This window comes from Prionailurus bengalensis, chromosome D3, assembly GCF_016509475.1.
Source record: "Prionailurus bengalensis isolate Pbe53 chromosome D3, Fcat_Pben_1.1_paternal_pri, whole genome shotgun sequence".
In the NCBI taxonomy this organism is placed as follows: Eukaryota; Metazoa; Chordata; class Mammalia; order Carnivora; family Felidae; genus Prionailurus; species Prionailurus bengalensis.
The window spans coordinates 35,575,787-35,592,034 of NC_057356.1; positions in this window are offsets into that span (position 1 = coordinate 35,575,787).

A 16,248-nucleotide genomic window follows, 5' to 3' on the forward strand; every position below is an offset into this window, starting at 1 on the left:
CGTTCGGGGAGGGAGGGGAGGGGGCTCACCCGGGCAGGAGCTTCACCCTCACAAGTAACCGCCAGGACAAGCGAGCACAGAGAGCGGGCAGGATCCTGCCGGGACTTGTAGGGACCGAATGGGGTTGTTTCCCCGTAGTGCTGAGCGAGGGTCTGCTGGCTGGGCCTGCGCTCACTGCCTGGGCGGAGCGCACCCCGAACTAGCTGACTCGGCAGGTTGCTAGTTGCCATGGCAACCCGACAGCCTCCCGGAGACCGGCAGGGTGGGGTTCTGCCCGGCAGCTGCTAAACTCGCGCAGGGCGGGGTGGGGGTGGCGCCCTAGGCTCCGCCGTTCCAGAAAGAGCTTCAAGTGTATGTGGGACTGACGGCATGTTTTCCCCCTCATGAACAGAAAAAATCATAAAACGGTGGCGAAGGAGATCCTACAAATGGCAGAGAGAAGCACCAGGACACCTGTAAGGGGCCAGCTGCTGGGCATTAAAAGCGAAGGCGTGGAAGAGTGAGAAAACAGTATCAGGGTGGAGATAAAAATCCTACCCAAGGAGAATAGGCCAAGAAAAAAAGCAACAACCTGCATCTTTTGAACCAAGGGAGAAAGTACAGGAAAGAGCCTGAGGCAGCTCCCTCAGCCCCTGGCCTGGGGCAGTGAGTGACAGGGAGGGGCTGGGAGCGACCTTGGCAATGACAAAGCACGGCTTGTGTTAGAGACCGAATAGCGGCCACCGCCCTCAGCCGGGAGCACACCGAGAGTTTTATATCAGCGCCGGCAGATGGCTAGAGATTTTGCACTGCCTTGAATTTTAAAGTATTTCTTCGTATGAAATCAGACCTCCCTTGTAATGCGAAAATGGATTTAATTTAAGTGGCAGTTTCAAGCAGTCATCACAAATTATACCAGGCACAAAATGCAAAAAGAGTGTCAGGATGGTTTTGAGCAGGAACGCTCTATTGTTAGGTTAGCCAAACCAGCAGGTGCTCATGGCTTGTGTCAAATCTGATCTCCGGGTGACCACTCTTATCCACTGGTGAGACCTAAACTATTCCGGGACAGGGGGTGGGGGGCTGTGGGGTGAGTAGTTGGCTCTCAGTGTTGAAGTAAGAGGACTCAAAGAACAGCCTGCCAGGAGTTGCAGACATGGGATTAAAGCCTGAATCGGGGTCACCACTGAGATAGTCTTCCTGACTATCTCAACAGGCTAACCTGGAAAAGTCCTAACTCTTGATCAACAATGGCCAGTATTTGCTTTATAAATTCATCTGGGGCGCCTGGGTGTCTCAGTCCGTTAAGCATCTGACTTCGGCTCAGGTCATGATCTCGAGGTTCATAAGTTTGAGCCCCACGTTAGGCTCCGTGCTGGTGGTGTGGAGCCCGTTTGGGATTCTACCCCGTGCCGCCCCCCCCCCCCCCCCATGCCCCTTCCTCACTTGTGGTCTCTCTCAAAATAAATAAACTTAAACATATTAAAAAATATAAATTCATCTGAATGAACCTAAGTGTTATTGTTTCCAAAACAGTGAAACAATGCTAAGACTCTATTTAGTACCAGGTTGGGCTCACTTTTTTTTTTTTTAAGTTTATTTATTTATTTTTGAGAGAGAGAGAGAGAGACAGAGGGAGGTAGAAGGGGGAGACGGAGAATCCCAAGCAGGCTCTGAGCTGTCAGCGTAGAGCCTGACACGGGGCTCAAACTCATGAACCGTGAGATCATGACCTGAGCTGAAATCGAGAGTCAGACACTTAACCGACTGAGCCATCCAAGCGCCTGGACAATCCCCCAACTTCTAAGAGGCCAGGAGAGAACTACCTTTCTCTCCTCACCTCCTGTTTCCTCTTTCTCTCGTTTACCTTGCAATGGCCTCGCCAAGCACTGTCGCTGCCTGACCCCAATTGCCAAGAAAAAAACCAGAGGAGAGTTACTATCCTCACATCCTAAACCTAATTACTACCTAGCGCCATCACATAGCAAGAGAAATCATGCTGTATTTCCAAATGGCCTAAGTTAGAGCATCTCTCTCCAAGGTATTCTGGCCAAGGTTACACACTCAAAATCTCCCTCTTTTTTTTCTTCTTCTCGGAAAAGTTTATATACTTCCAGCCTCTTCGTTACTCATGCTGTACGTGACATTGTTGTGTCCTCTTTAAAATCCTTTCCCCGTCTGCAGGGGCTGTGCCACCTTGTGGAAACCGGCCCCTTGGCTATCCCTTGCATGCTTCTTGAATTCCTTACCCATCACCCCCTTGCTGTAACCCTCCCTTTTTCCTCCACTGCTCCTGCAATATATGCCCACAGCCAGGAGTCACGGTCTGAGTGTGGTCCGGGGCCACAATTTACAAAGCAAACGCCAAGTCAGTTTGGAGAATAAAATGGTGTTTTTTTGTTTTGTCTTCCTTAAATGACCCAGATAAAAAGAATACAAGAAAGTTTACCGAAAGAATTATCTTTAAAACTATATTACACATAATCTCTAACACCTCTTTATGCACAAAAATGTTCAGCTTTGGATTTAGGGAAATTCCCCTGAATTCAAATTGAATTCATTAGGTCTGTTCAAATTACTGTTAAAAGGTAGGGCATAATTTTAAAGATATACTTTCCCTTTCTAAATTATTCCATATATTCACATTATGCCTTTTATATATGGTAGAAAGCATCAAAGTAACAAAGACTTTAATTTAGAAATAATGGTACTATTTGGAAATGTTAACCAGCAGGGTGGTTTGGTTTTGTTTTGTTTTGTTTTTTATCATTAGTCCTCTGGCTCCTCCTAATGGACAGTTTCATTATTGCAGAAGCACTTTAGAGATTATCCAGGACCCCTAAGTTATTTCATTGTTTTATAGTCCAAGTAGTTTCCCTAGGGGTTTGAGGTGGCTTAATTAATTGCACACTATAATACAGTAAAAACAAAAAAGAAATTCTGGCTTACAATGTATTCAACGACATCCCTTCACTAAAGGTAATAATGGATTCCACATGAGATTTCCTAACGTTGTTCCGACGTTAGTTGAAGACATGACTCGAGTACAAGGAAGATAGTTCTGGGAGTCAAGACAATGGGTTTCTCTACGCAGCTCTCCTATGAGCTGTTTTGACCTGGGGAGTAATACGAAAAAAAAGGAATAGAGAGGGTGACTTTAGAACTGTGTGTCACAGATTTTTGATAAAGTTGAGCAGCAGATATTTGAGGCTTGTGTTCAATTTCAGCAGCTTGGAGTGTGGGTAATTTGTGGAGCTGGTTAAGAGCAATCCATATGTTTTAAAAGCACCAACAGATGGTAGGGCTGCCTTCATTTTTTGGTGCAAAATAAAAAGCCTAATGAAACCGCTAGACTGAATGGATGGCCATCCAACATCATTCTTGGTATTCGATTTATGCGCAATCACTAAATACTTCTGTTGACTTTTCTGAATAGGCCGCGGTAAGGTATTTTCGGATCAGTCATGGGGGAGATGGGAAGGAAGTGACTTTTCCTCTTCTGTTTTCTTCTAGAATATTTGTAGTTTCAAATGTCCCATTTAGGGCCTTGATCTATTTTGAGTTAATTTTTGTATAGGGCGAGAGGAATAGATTGAGGTTCATTTTTTGCATGTGGATATCTGTTCCAGCACCATTAATTAAAAACGCCCTAGCCTTTCCATTGGATTGCCTCTACATTTGTTGAGAATCAGTTCACCGTATATGTGGGTCTATTTCTTGACTTAATTCTGTTCCATTCATCTCTATGCCTATCCTTTCTTCTCGGCCATGTCTTGATTACTGTAAATGTATAGTTAAGTCTTGAAATCAGAGTGTGCGTTTTCTAACTTTGTTTTTCTCCAAAATCACTTTGATTAGTCCAGTTCATTTGATTTTACCTATGAAGTTTAGAATAGCTTGTTGATTTCTAAAAAAAAAAAAAAAAAAAAAAGAACAAAAAACTCCTGTAAGGATTTTAATTAGATTGGTGTCCAATCTATAGATAAGTCTGGGGAGAGTGGACATCTTAACAGTATTGAGACTTCTAATCCATAAAAACAGTAATGTCCCCATTTATTTAGATCTTTTTTCTTCAGTCAAGATTTTGCAGTTTTCAGTTTACAGATCTTGTACATATTTTGTTAGAATTGTGCCTAAGAATTTCTCAGCTTTTTTTCAGGAGGGGTGCTCTGTAAGTGGTATTATAAAATTCAATCTCAAAATGTTTATTGCTAGCATATAAAAATACAGGTGATTTTTATATATTGACCTTGTATCTTGTGACCTAGCTAAAGTCTATTATTAGTTCTAAAAACTTTGTTGTAGATTCTCTCTGCATTTTTATGTAAACAACCATGCCGTCTGTGACTAGAGACAATTTTATTTCCTTTTGTTACTTTTTCTTGCTTTATTGCAGGCTAGTACCTCGAATATGATACTCATTAAAGAACAAACATCCTTGCCTTGTCCCTAATTTTAGAGGAAAAGCAGTCAATGCTTCACCGTGAAGTATGATGAAAAAAACCAAACTCTGTTGGTTTTTTATACGTGACCTTTAGCAAGTTGAGAAAGTTCCCTATTTCCTCTGAATGAGATTTGGCAGTTTGTGTTTTCAAGAGATTTGTTCATTGTATTTGTTACATTTATAGGCATAGAGTAGTTTATGGTGTTTCATTATTCTTCTTTTAATGACTTTAGTGTCTGTAATGATGTCTCCTTTTTCAGTATGGATAACTTGTTTCTTCTCTCTGTATTTCTTAATGAGTTTGGCTAGAGGTTTATCAATTTTGTTGATCTTTTCAAAGATAGGTTCCCCCCTCCCATTTCTTTAAAGTTTTTACCATGATAAAATATATATAAATTTACCTTTTTTTAACCACTTTTAAGTGTACAGTTCAGTGGCCTCAAGTACATTCACATTGCTCGGCAGTCATAACCACCATCCAATTCCGGAACATTTTCATCCTCCCCAACTGAAACCCTGTACCCATTAAACACTAACTCTCCCCTTACCCCAGAACCTGGTAGCTGTCATTCTAATTTCTGTCTCTATGAATTTGGCTACTCTCGGTACTTCCTATAAATGGAATCATATAATATTTGTCCCTTGTTACTAGCTTATTTCACTTGGCACAACGTTTTCAAAGTTCATCTATGTTGTAACACATGTCAGAATTTCCTTCCTTTTTAAGGTTGAATTAACATTCCATTTTATATATGTACTACAGACCATGTTTTGATTATTCATTCCTCCATCAGTGGGCACTGGGTGGGTTACTTCTATCTTTTGACTATTTTCTATAATACTGCTAGAAACATGGATGTGCAAATATCTGCTTTCGCCTCTTTGGGCATAAATCCAGAAATAGAGTTGTTGGATCGTATGGTAATTCCATATTTCACATTTTGAAGAATCACCATACCACTTCCCAGAGGCTGCACCAATTTACATTCCCACTAGCAGTGCGTAAAACTGGCAGTTTCTCCACATCCTTGCCAACATTTGTTATTTGGGTTTTTTGATGATCGCCATTTTAGTGGGTGGAAGTGATATCTGATTGTGGGTTTGTGTTGCATTTGCCTAATAACTTTTTTGGGGTCCATTTTTAACTTGGATTGTTTATTTTTTGTTGTTGAGTTGTATGGATACAGTTTTTGGTTGATTGACCTTTTTCCTATTATTTTTATGATTGTGATTTCATTGGTTTATGCTTCATCTTTATTATTTGCTTCTTCTTCTTGCCTTGAGTTTAATTTGCTTTCCCCCTCACTCCTAGTTTCTTAAAAACTTAGGGGCGCCTGGGTGGCGCAGTTGGTTAAGCGTCCGACTTCAGCCAGGTCACGATCTCGCGGTCCGTGAGTTCGAGCCCCGCGTCGGGCTCTGGGCTGATGGCTCAGAGCCTGGAGCCTGTTTCCGATTCTGTGTCTCCCTCCCTCTCTGCCCCTCCCCCGTTCATGCTCTGTCTCTCTCTGTCCCAAAAATAAATAAACGTTGAAAAAAAAAAAAACAACTTAGATCAGCTATCCAAGACCTTTTCTTTTCTAATATAAGCCCTTAATGATTTAAATTTTCTTCTGTGTACTACCTTAGCTACCTTCTGCGAATTTTGATATGTTGTATTTGCATTTTCGTTCAATTTAAAATGTTTTTAAACTTCCCTTTTGACTCCTTTGTGACACGTGAGTTGTTTAAAAGTGTATTGTTCTAACTAGAGATTTTACAGATATTTTCTGTTATTGTTCTAGTTTAATTCAGTTATGGTCAGAGAACATATTGTATATGATTTCCTTTATTTTATTTTTTTAATGTTTTTTTAAAAAATTTATTCTTGAGAGAGAGACAGGAGACAGAACATGAGCAGGGGTGGGACAGAACAAGAAAGGGACACAGAATCCAAAGCAGGCTCCAGGCTCTGAGCTGTCAGCACAGAGCCCGACGCGGGGCTCGAACTCACAAACGTGAGATCATGACCTGAGCCGAAGTTGGACGCTTCACTGAGTGAGACATCCAGGAGCCCCAGTATATGATTTCCTTTAAAAAACATTTTTAAGTTTATTTATTCGATTATTTAAGTAATCTCTACACCCAATGTGGGGCTTGAACTCACGACCTCAAGAAATCAGGAGTTGCATTCTCTTCTGACAGCCAGCCAGGCATCCCTGATTTCCTTTCTTTTAAACTTGCTAAAGTTTGTTTTATTTGAATGATGTGTATTTGAAAAGAATATATATTCTGTTCTTGGATGGAGTTCAAGTAGGTCAAGTTGTTGTTGAGGTCTTTGGTAGCCTCCCTGATTTTCTGTCTGCTTGTTCTGTTGATTACAGAGAAAGGAGCTTTGACATCTCCAGCTACAGTTCTGGATCTGTTTTTGTTTTTTGTTTTTTCTCCTTTCAGTTTCCAATTTTCCACTTTCTCTCCAGCTGCTTTTGGGGAGCTGCTTTTCCTGTATTCTCCCCCCACCCCCATCCTCTCTCCACACGCAAAAGCGGCTCCCTGCCCTCCATGGCTTCTCTCTCCCCAGGTTCACCTCTCCACGCCAGGTACCTGCTGAATTCTGTGGTTCAGGCTGTGTAGATTGTTGTGCTAATCCTCAGATCAGTTTTCTAGCTGTGCAGGATGGTTTAGTGTTGGTCTGGCTGTATGCAACGGACACAAGACACACAAAAAACTTCCATGCTGTTCCGCCATCTTGGCTCCTGCCCCCTTTCTCCTTTCGGTTTGATCAATTTTGGGGTCATGTATTTTGAAGCTCTGTTGTTGGGTGCATACAGATTGAAGGTTGTTGTCTTCTGGTGAATTAATTCCTTTATCATTACATAATGCTCCTCTTTTTTCCTGGTGATATTTCTTGTTCTGAAATCTACTTTTTCTGATATTAATATAACCAATCCAGCTTTCTTTTGATTAGTGTTTTCATGACATACTTTTTTTTTTTTTTACCATCTTGACTTCTGAATTATTTAAAGTGGATTTGCTGTAGACAGCATATAGTTAGATCTTGCTTTTTTATATAACAATTTTTATCTTTTAGTGTGTAGGTTTAAACTGTTTGTAGTTAATGCAACTATGAATATGGTTGGAATAAATTCACAATCTTGCTAGCTGTGTTCTGTTTATGTTTGCTTTTTAAAATTTTTATTTATTTATTTTGGGGGGGAGGGGCAGAAAGCGAGGGAGACAGAATCCTAAGCAGACTCTGAGCCACCAGCACAGAGCCAGACGTGGAGGTCAAACGCAAAAACCATGAGGTCATGACCTGAGCCAAAATCAAGAGTTGGAAGCTTAACCAATTGAGCCACACAGGTGCCCCTATGTTTGCTTTTAAAAGATATTTAGGGGTGCCTGGATGGCTCAGTCGGTTGAGCGCCCAACTTTGGCTCAGGTCATGATCTCAAGGTTTATGAGCTTGAGCCCCGCATTGGGCTCTGTGCTGACAGCTCAGAGCCTGGAGCCTGCTTCGGATTCCGTGTCTCCCTCTCTCTCTGCCCCTCCCCTGCTCGTTCTCTTCTCTGTTTCTCAAAACTAAATAAATGTTAAAACAAGTTTTTAAAAAATAAAAAAATAAAAGATATTTAAAAGCCATGCTTGTGATGTAATCACACTAGTGATTTTTAGGCAACTATGACTATAAGAACACAAGCTTTTTGGGCCATCTTCCCCTTGGAAGGAAGTCAATTGCTCATTGAATAGTTAATACAAATAGATAAGGAACATGTTACTATATATTTAACCCAAAGGGTTACTAAATCTTTTCAAAGACTGTGAGAGAAGACAGCAAGGAGTCTAAATACTTAGGGCTTGGTCTCACCTCTACCCCCTTGTTAGTTGTGCAGGTCTGGACAAGTTCCTCATCTCCTCGATGCTCAAATGGATGAAATAATACTACCAGTGATCAGAGCGTTCTCTGAATCCTGGGTAGAGTTGGGAAAAACAAATCTCTCTACTTGGGGAAAATACTCAGATGGGATTTCTGCATGTGTTTGGATGATGAAAGGGAATTTAATAGATAATCGTAGTCAAGTTGAGAATACGTTTTTTAAGACCGAGAATAATTAGAATATACACACAAATCAGTGACTGTTATAGGAATGCAAATGAGAAACTATGAGGCTTCAAATAATGCAGGCTGGAGAGAAGAGTCAGTTCAATGGGACTTGAATATCAATTGGATACAGAGGATGGAAAAGGGAGAGGTCTAGGGTCACTTTCAAGTTTCAGATTCGAGAAATTCGGGAGACAGTGGTTCTTTCACTGAGATACAGAATACAGGAGGACAGGTTAGAGGTGCTGGCTCGCAAATAGAAGGTGATACCAGTTTTAAATTAACGTCAGTTGAATTCGAGGGGTCTGTGGCAGACCAGGGTGGAGATGTCAGTAGGTAGCCTGGTTCACGCATCTGCGGCTGGTCTAGCCCAGACCTACAGACTTGGAAGCCATCAGCATCCACGTGGGGGTTGGAGCCATTGGCACGGGTGAGCGTATACACTGAAAAGCGGGCTGAGGACGGAACCCTGGGATATTTGTGCGGATGCTTTCAGCTGTTAGTAAAATCCCAACTCAAAGTGGTATAAACCGCTATCATCTTACATGGCAAGATGACACAGTTAACTCAGTGGCTCTAAAACATGGATTCTTGGGGCGCCTGGGTGGCTCAGTCGGTTAAGCGTCCGGCTTCGGCTCAGGTCATGATCTCGCTGTCCGTGAGTTCCAGCCCTACGTTGGGCTCTGTGCTGACAGCTCGGAGCCTGGAGCCTGTTTCAGATTCTGTGTCTCCCTCTCTCTCTGACCCTTCCCGTTCATGCTCTGTCTCTCTCTGTCTCAAAAATAAATAAACGTTAAAAAATATACATATAAAAATAAAAACATTAAAAAATCATGGATTCTTTCCATTTGTCTCATCTGCCTTCTTTCTCCGATATCTTGACTGGCCTTTAGGGAGAATTTCGTTACGGGTCCAAGATGGCCGCCACCAGTTCCCAGCATCCCTGAGGACGACCAATTGCAGAGGCACCAGAAAATCGGTGTATGGGTCTCTTTTTAAGAGTAAAAGCCTTTCTAGACTTGAACTTCATGGATTTGAACTCGTTTGTTGGCCTTAGTCCCATGCCCATCCCACTCACTAGGCAAAGGGATGGAGTTATGGTGGGTGTGCACCAGTTAAGATTCACCCCCATGGCTGCTCCTGGAAGCACGTGGTCATTTGATGCCTGGACGAAATGAAAGAAGTGAAGAAATGACTGTTGGATGGAGGCCCCAAACCTGCCACTCCCTGGGAGTAGGACACCTTTAGCCGAGGAGTATGCTCAGAAGTATTCTGAGGACACTGATGTTAAGGGCCACAGAAGCCAAGAAAGAAGAGATTCTGGAAAGGTAACAGGATAACAATAATAATTAAAAACTAACCGGTGAAATTGGAATACGATGTGTAGTTTAGTTAATGGTGTCGAGCTAATGTCAAAGTCCCGGTTTTGATAATTGAGCTATAGTTACAGAAGATGCTATCATCAGGGGAAACCAGGGAAAGGGTACATAATGACTCAGTGCTATTTTCGCAATTTTCTGTCAGTCTAAAATTATTAAAAAATAAAGGCTTTATTTTTATTTTATTTTTTTTTTTTAAGTTTATCGATTTGTTTTGAGACAGGCAGAGACAGTGTGAGTGGGGGCAGGACAGAGAGAGAGCGAGACAGAGAATCCCAAGCAGAGAATTCCCAGAGAATCCCAAGAGTTCGATGCCAGGCTCGAACTCACGAAACTGTGAGCTCATGACCTGAGCCAAAACTAAGAGTCTGACGCTCAACCCACTGAGTCACCCAGGTGGCCCCAAAATAAAAGGTTTTAAAAAGCTACAACAGGGGTTCGGATTCTGTGTCTCCCTCTCTCTCTGCCCCTCCCCCGCTCATGCTCGGTCTCTCTTGCTCTCAAAAATAAAGAAAACATTAAAAAAAAATTTTTTTTTTTTTAAATAAAGCTGTCACAGGGGTGCCTGGGTGGCTCAGTCTTGTTAAGTACCCTACGCTTGGTTTTGGCTCAGGTCATGATCTCACAGTTTTGTGAGTTCGAGCCTTGTGTCGGGATTCTCTGTCTCCCTCTCTCTCCGCCCTGTCCCCACTAGCACTGTCTCTGCCTCTCTCAAAATAAATAAACTAAAAAAAAAAAAAAAAGTTACAACAGTAATACTAGTTGCAGGGCCAGGATTATTATAGGAAATTTACGGATACGCACTCACGTACTCCTCATAACAACCCTCTGAGGTCGCTAGTACCTCATAAATCCCCATTTCTCAGATGAGGAAACTGAGGCACACAGAAGCTAAGCGATCTGCTAGAAGATTGCCAGCTGGCAGGCAGTCTGGCCAAAATTCAAACCCACCCAACCCAGTTTTGGAGACACGTTCCTCACCACCATGCCACACTGTTGCTCGGGAGGCGGTCCCACTGTCAGAGCGACCTAGAAACTGTGTTACGTCACGGGGTCCCAACCCAAGAGGCTCTCAGTGCTCAGCGCTGTAGAGACATCCGCCATGTTGAGGGCTGTCCACCGGGTTTAGTACAAGCCGGTTGTTGGTGACGTTTGGTGGAGAGCCGTGTGGTAGTGACCTGTGAGGTGAACCCGAGACGTCAGAGCAGAGAGAGCGAAGGTGACGGGGTCCCACAAGAGGAGCTGGAGAGGTGAGGGCTCTGGCTGGGGACAGGGGAGCGCTGTCCCAACAGGGAGATCTGAACTGACTTAGGTCCAGGGGACACACTATCCGCAAGGGAAGGCTGGAACCCACGGGAAAAGAGGACACTGGGTGGTGGACGGGACTCGCCTTCTGTGCACACCCGGGAAACACATCTCCCTAGAGCCTGGGGTTCTGTGTGGAAGGAGGAAGCCCTCCGAGGGGGAGGGCTGCCCGAGGTGGCCGAGAGGCACCTCTGTCGCAGCCTGGCTGAAGTCAGACAGCCCAGGGCCAACTGGGCCCGGGTTGTCTCTGCTCTCGTTTTCTTTCTAAACCTTTTCCGGCCTTACTTTCATGACGCCCCTCCAGATACCTAAGTGCCTTCCCGCTCGCAGCTTAGTTCAAGGCAAGATCTAATACCCAGTTCTTTGTACTTGTCGAATGACAGACTACACGAGTTTGGATGGAAATCCAAACTAGCAAGGTTCGTGTATTAAAACTGTGCTTTGAATTATGGAATGAACAGCTGTTTCTCAGCGTTAAAGGGCATCCCAACAATTTAGGGTAGAGATCCTTAATGGGTTGAGGGCCCCTGACCTAACAGTGGGCTTAACGAGCTGACCGGAAGGGGAAAACTGAGGAGGCTGGAGGGCTGAGACGCACGGAGACCAGTCTTCCCAGGGGAGCTTCAGAACTAGCATCCTTATCGGTCTTCAAAAACCAAAACCAAAACCAAAACCAAAACCAAAACCCACATTCTCCTCTGATACAATGAAATGTACTCGAGTCATAAGCATTTATTGAACTGTATTTGGACCAGCATCAGAAAGATGTGATTTTTTTTTTTTTTTTTTCTTAAAGAAATCTGGTCAGGGGCGCCTGGGTGGCTCAGTCGGTTAAGCGTCCGACTTCGGCTCAGGTCACGATCTCGTGGTCCGTGAGTTCGAGCCCCGCGTCGGGCTCTGGGCTGATGGCTCAGAGCCTGGAGCCTGCTTCCGGTTCTGTGTCTCCCTCTCTCTCTGCCCCTCCCCCGTTCATGCTCTGTCTCTCTCTGTCTCAAAAATAAATAAACGTTAAAAAAAAAAAAATCTTTAAAAAAAAAAAAAGAAATCTGGTCAAATCTACTGCTAACTCTTGCCCACTAAGATTTAAACACCCAGGCCCTGCACTCTCAGGGGCAGGATGCAGCTCTCACGGCTTTTGGGAGCACCTGCTGTCTTTGCTGGGTGTGCACCGTGAGGAACCTTTCACCCCCCTGGACTTGGGCGTTGAGTGGTTTTCGCCAATGGCAGATGAACCGGGGCCGTCTACCCTCTCGGTTTGTCCAACGGTTGATTTAAGCCAAAGGAACAGAGCTGGCTGCTCTACAAATGGATCCGAGTCATCAGCTTACCCTCGCTAAAAACACGAAGGCAGCTTTTCAGAACTCTTGTCAGTAGCAATTGTAAACTTATTGGAATGAGACATGCTTTACACGCGTGCAGACAGTTCAACTACATTTCCAGTAATTAGCTTCTATCATGAGAACAGGCCTGATCAAATTTTTACAAGGAGCGGCCAAGGAGCTATTGGAATCGCCAGTAGGGCTATGTCGTCTTTTTCCAGAGCTTCCCCTGGGTTTCTGAATATACTGCCTGGCCACCAGGCCACAGTTGGCTCATTCTTGAGGGCCGGGGAGGAATACGCCCTTACCTCCCCACACCTTCCTCCACACTGACCCCGGCTTCTCTCTCCTCTGCTTCCCTAGGAGTCTGTTCGTTGTTTAACGGTGGAGGCTCTGCCCTGAACTCCAGCTAGTCGTCTGTCTCTTGTACTTGAACTCAAGGGTGAGGACTGTCTCATCCTCCAGACCACCCAAGCACAGGGCCACACATGTTGCAACCATGCAATGCATTTCAATTGTGCTGGTGACACCATTGCAACTAAGTAATAGGCCACGTATCATATCCTGACCACCCTGCACTGCAATTTGTGGGTCCAGTTACAACGCTGGATGATAAATAATCCATTCAAGTACGTTTGCTTTCTCTCTCCCCCATAATGCAAGTCACTCTTGGGGGAAGAAAACCCAAACAAACTAACGTGAGGTATTCTGTGTTATAGCTAGAGGCAAGCTGGGCTAGCTCTTGTTAAGTCATCAACTAATACTACCCCTCAATTTTAATATTCAAATTTAAACCATTAAACAAAACCCACCTGCCACTGTGAAAGAGGCACAACGAGGGAGGAGGCAGAAAAAAGGAAGTGATGAGGATTTTCACACACAGAATAACCGCGTCGTTCCCCTGCTGCATTCGAAGTAATTCACTCACTGTCAATTCTCCACGAAGCAGGCAAAATCCGACCCTGTTTAATACCTATTCCGCAGACTAGAAGCAGGATTTCGTGGCCTTACCAAAATCTACAGATCTTGGGGCTGTAGGTGATTTTTATTTGGCCTTTTGTGACTTTATTCTTTTCTGTCTACACGGACCACTGAAAATTCATTTTACACCAGTCTCTCTATTCATCTCGGGTTCTGAGACTCGAAGGAGCGCTCACCTAGGACAATGAGCTATAAGAACATAATGCATTATTTATAGATGTCTTTTAAAAGGAAAGTTCCCTTTAAAAATCACGAAAGGGGTGCCTGGGTGGCTCAGTCGGTTAAGTGTCTGACTCTGGCTGAGGTCATGATCTCGCGGTTCGTGGGTTCGAGTCCCACGTCAGGCTCCGTGCTGACAGCTCGGAGCCTGGAGCCTGCTTCATATTCTGTGTCTCCCTCCCTCTCTGCCCCTCTCCCACTCACGCTCTGTCTCTCTCTCAAAAATAAATGAACATTAAAAAAATTTAAAAAACATCGAGAGATACTGAGTTTCAGTTTCTCACATGATGGCAAGACTGGCCCCTAGTTAAGAGATCTGCTCACAAAATTGACATTGAATAACCAACCCTTAAAAAATTGTGGAGCATTATGGGGTGCCTGGATGGCGCAGTCGGTTAAGCGTCCGACTTCAGCCAGGTCACGATCTCGCGGTCCGTGAGTTTGAGCCCCGCGTCAGGCTCTGGGCTGATGGCTCAGAGCCTGGAGCCTGTTTCCGATTCTGTGTCTCCCTCTCTCTCTGCCCCTCCCCCGTTCATGCTCTGTCTCTCTCTGTCCCAAAAAATAAATAAACGTTGAAAAAAAAAAATTTAAAAAAAAAATTGTGGAGCATTATAGTATAGGACACTTCTAGAAGTCCTAGTCTAAAATCCTTATTAGAGAAAAGCCTTAAAAGCATACTGAAAAACGAGAGAAAATTTAATGAAAGGCAAGAGCTACCAACCACACTGAGACACCTTGCGAAGTCCTGCCTTTAACCTCCAAACTATCTTAGTGAACAAGAAGGGCGCTTTTGTGGACATGTAACAGCGGACAGGCACGGATGCGGGAGCTAAGATTTAGTTGTAAACATAATAGGCCACAGATCACTGAAGAAGCCACAAATGCCCGTGGCAAACACATTTTTTTTCTCTTAAACTCATCTTTGAGCACGTTTCCTGAGACCCCTCCCAAGTACTGTGTCCTCCTCTAGTGGCCAGGAAAACATGGGAACCAGGCGTTTTTAAACCGAGGGATTCAATACGGGGAATTGGCCACGTGGTTAAGATGCTAATTCAACAAAGGAGCTCTCCGGTAACCCCATGACACACAGCTGAAGGAAGCAGCCACTGCTGCCAGGGATGGGGGCAGCGGGAAGGAAGAGGGGATGTCGCTTCAACTTTGAAGGTCAGAGGAAGGGTCCCCACAAACCTGGCCTGAGCTTCTGAGGAGGGCGCTGCCTGCCCGGCAGGTGCGGACGCAGAACTGGGGCAGGACCCGCTGGCCAGACATCTGAGGAGGGAGTGAGCAGGTGCTGGGATGGTCCAGACCGGGGCTCCGCAGACAAGATGCCAGAAAGCTGCCGTGTGGTACAGGGAGCAGGCAGCCAGAAGGCGCAGCGTGGGCTATTCTAGCCGGGGGCTGACGGGATGGGAAAATGGCAAGCAAATCCCGCTTTTCTCCTCCCCAGTCCCCTCAGGTCTCTCCCATCAGCCGGTGGGACACAGGAGAGCTTTCCCAGTGGGGAGATCTGAGCTAATTTAGGTCCAGGGGACACGCTAGTCGCAAGGGACAGCTGGAACTCACAGGAGAGGGGACACTGGAGGAAGAGGAGGGTCTGGCGAACGGTCCTTTAGAGCCCCAGCCCCACATCACGGAGCAGAGACACAGGGAAGGCGGTGCAGTAACAGGTAACTAATCCGCACAATCCAGGACTGACTGTTGGATGGTAAAAGGTACAAACGTTAACAAGAGTATTTTCTTGAGGGAAATATATAATATACATATACATAAGTATATACATATACATATATGTAATATAATACATATAATATATATGTATATATACATATACATACATATATACATATAACATATGTATACATATACATACATATATACATATACATATATCATATATACATATACATACGTAAGTATATACATATATATACACACACACATACATATATATACATATATATATGTTTTAAAGGGTACAGTTCAATGGCATTAAGCACATTCATATTGTATCTAACCACTACCACTATCACCAGAAGCTTTTCATCTTCCCAAACTAAAACCGTCCCCATTAAACACTACTCCTCATCCCCCCCCTCCCCCGGCAACAAACATTCTACTTTACTGAGGGGCAGAGGGAGAAAGAATCTCAAGCGGGCTTCACGGTCGGCACGGAGCCCAATGTGGGGCTCTATCCCACGACCCTGGGATCGTGACCTGAGCCAAAATCCAGAGTCAGACGCTCGACCAACTGAGACACCCAGGAGCCCTACCATTCTACCTTCTCTATGAATAGGACTGCTCTAGGTTTCTCGTATAGATGGAATCCAGTCCTTTTGTGCCTGGCTTATTGCAGCTGGCAGAATGTCAAGGTTCGCCCATATTGGGGGTCAGAATTTCCTTAGTTTTTAAGACTGAATAATATTCCGTTCCACATACAGACGACTTAGGTTTATCCATTCATCTGTTGATGGACGTCTGGTGAACAGTGATCCCCCCCGCTTTGGCTACTATGAATAAAATTATGAACACTGGTGTTTAAGTATC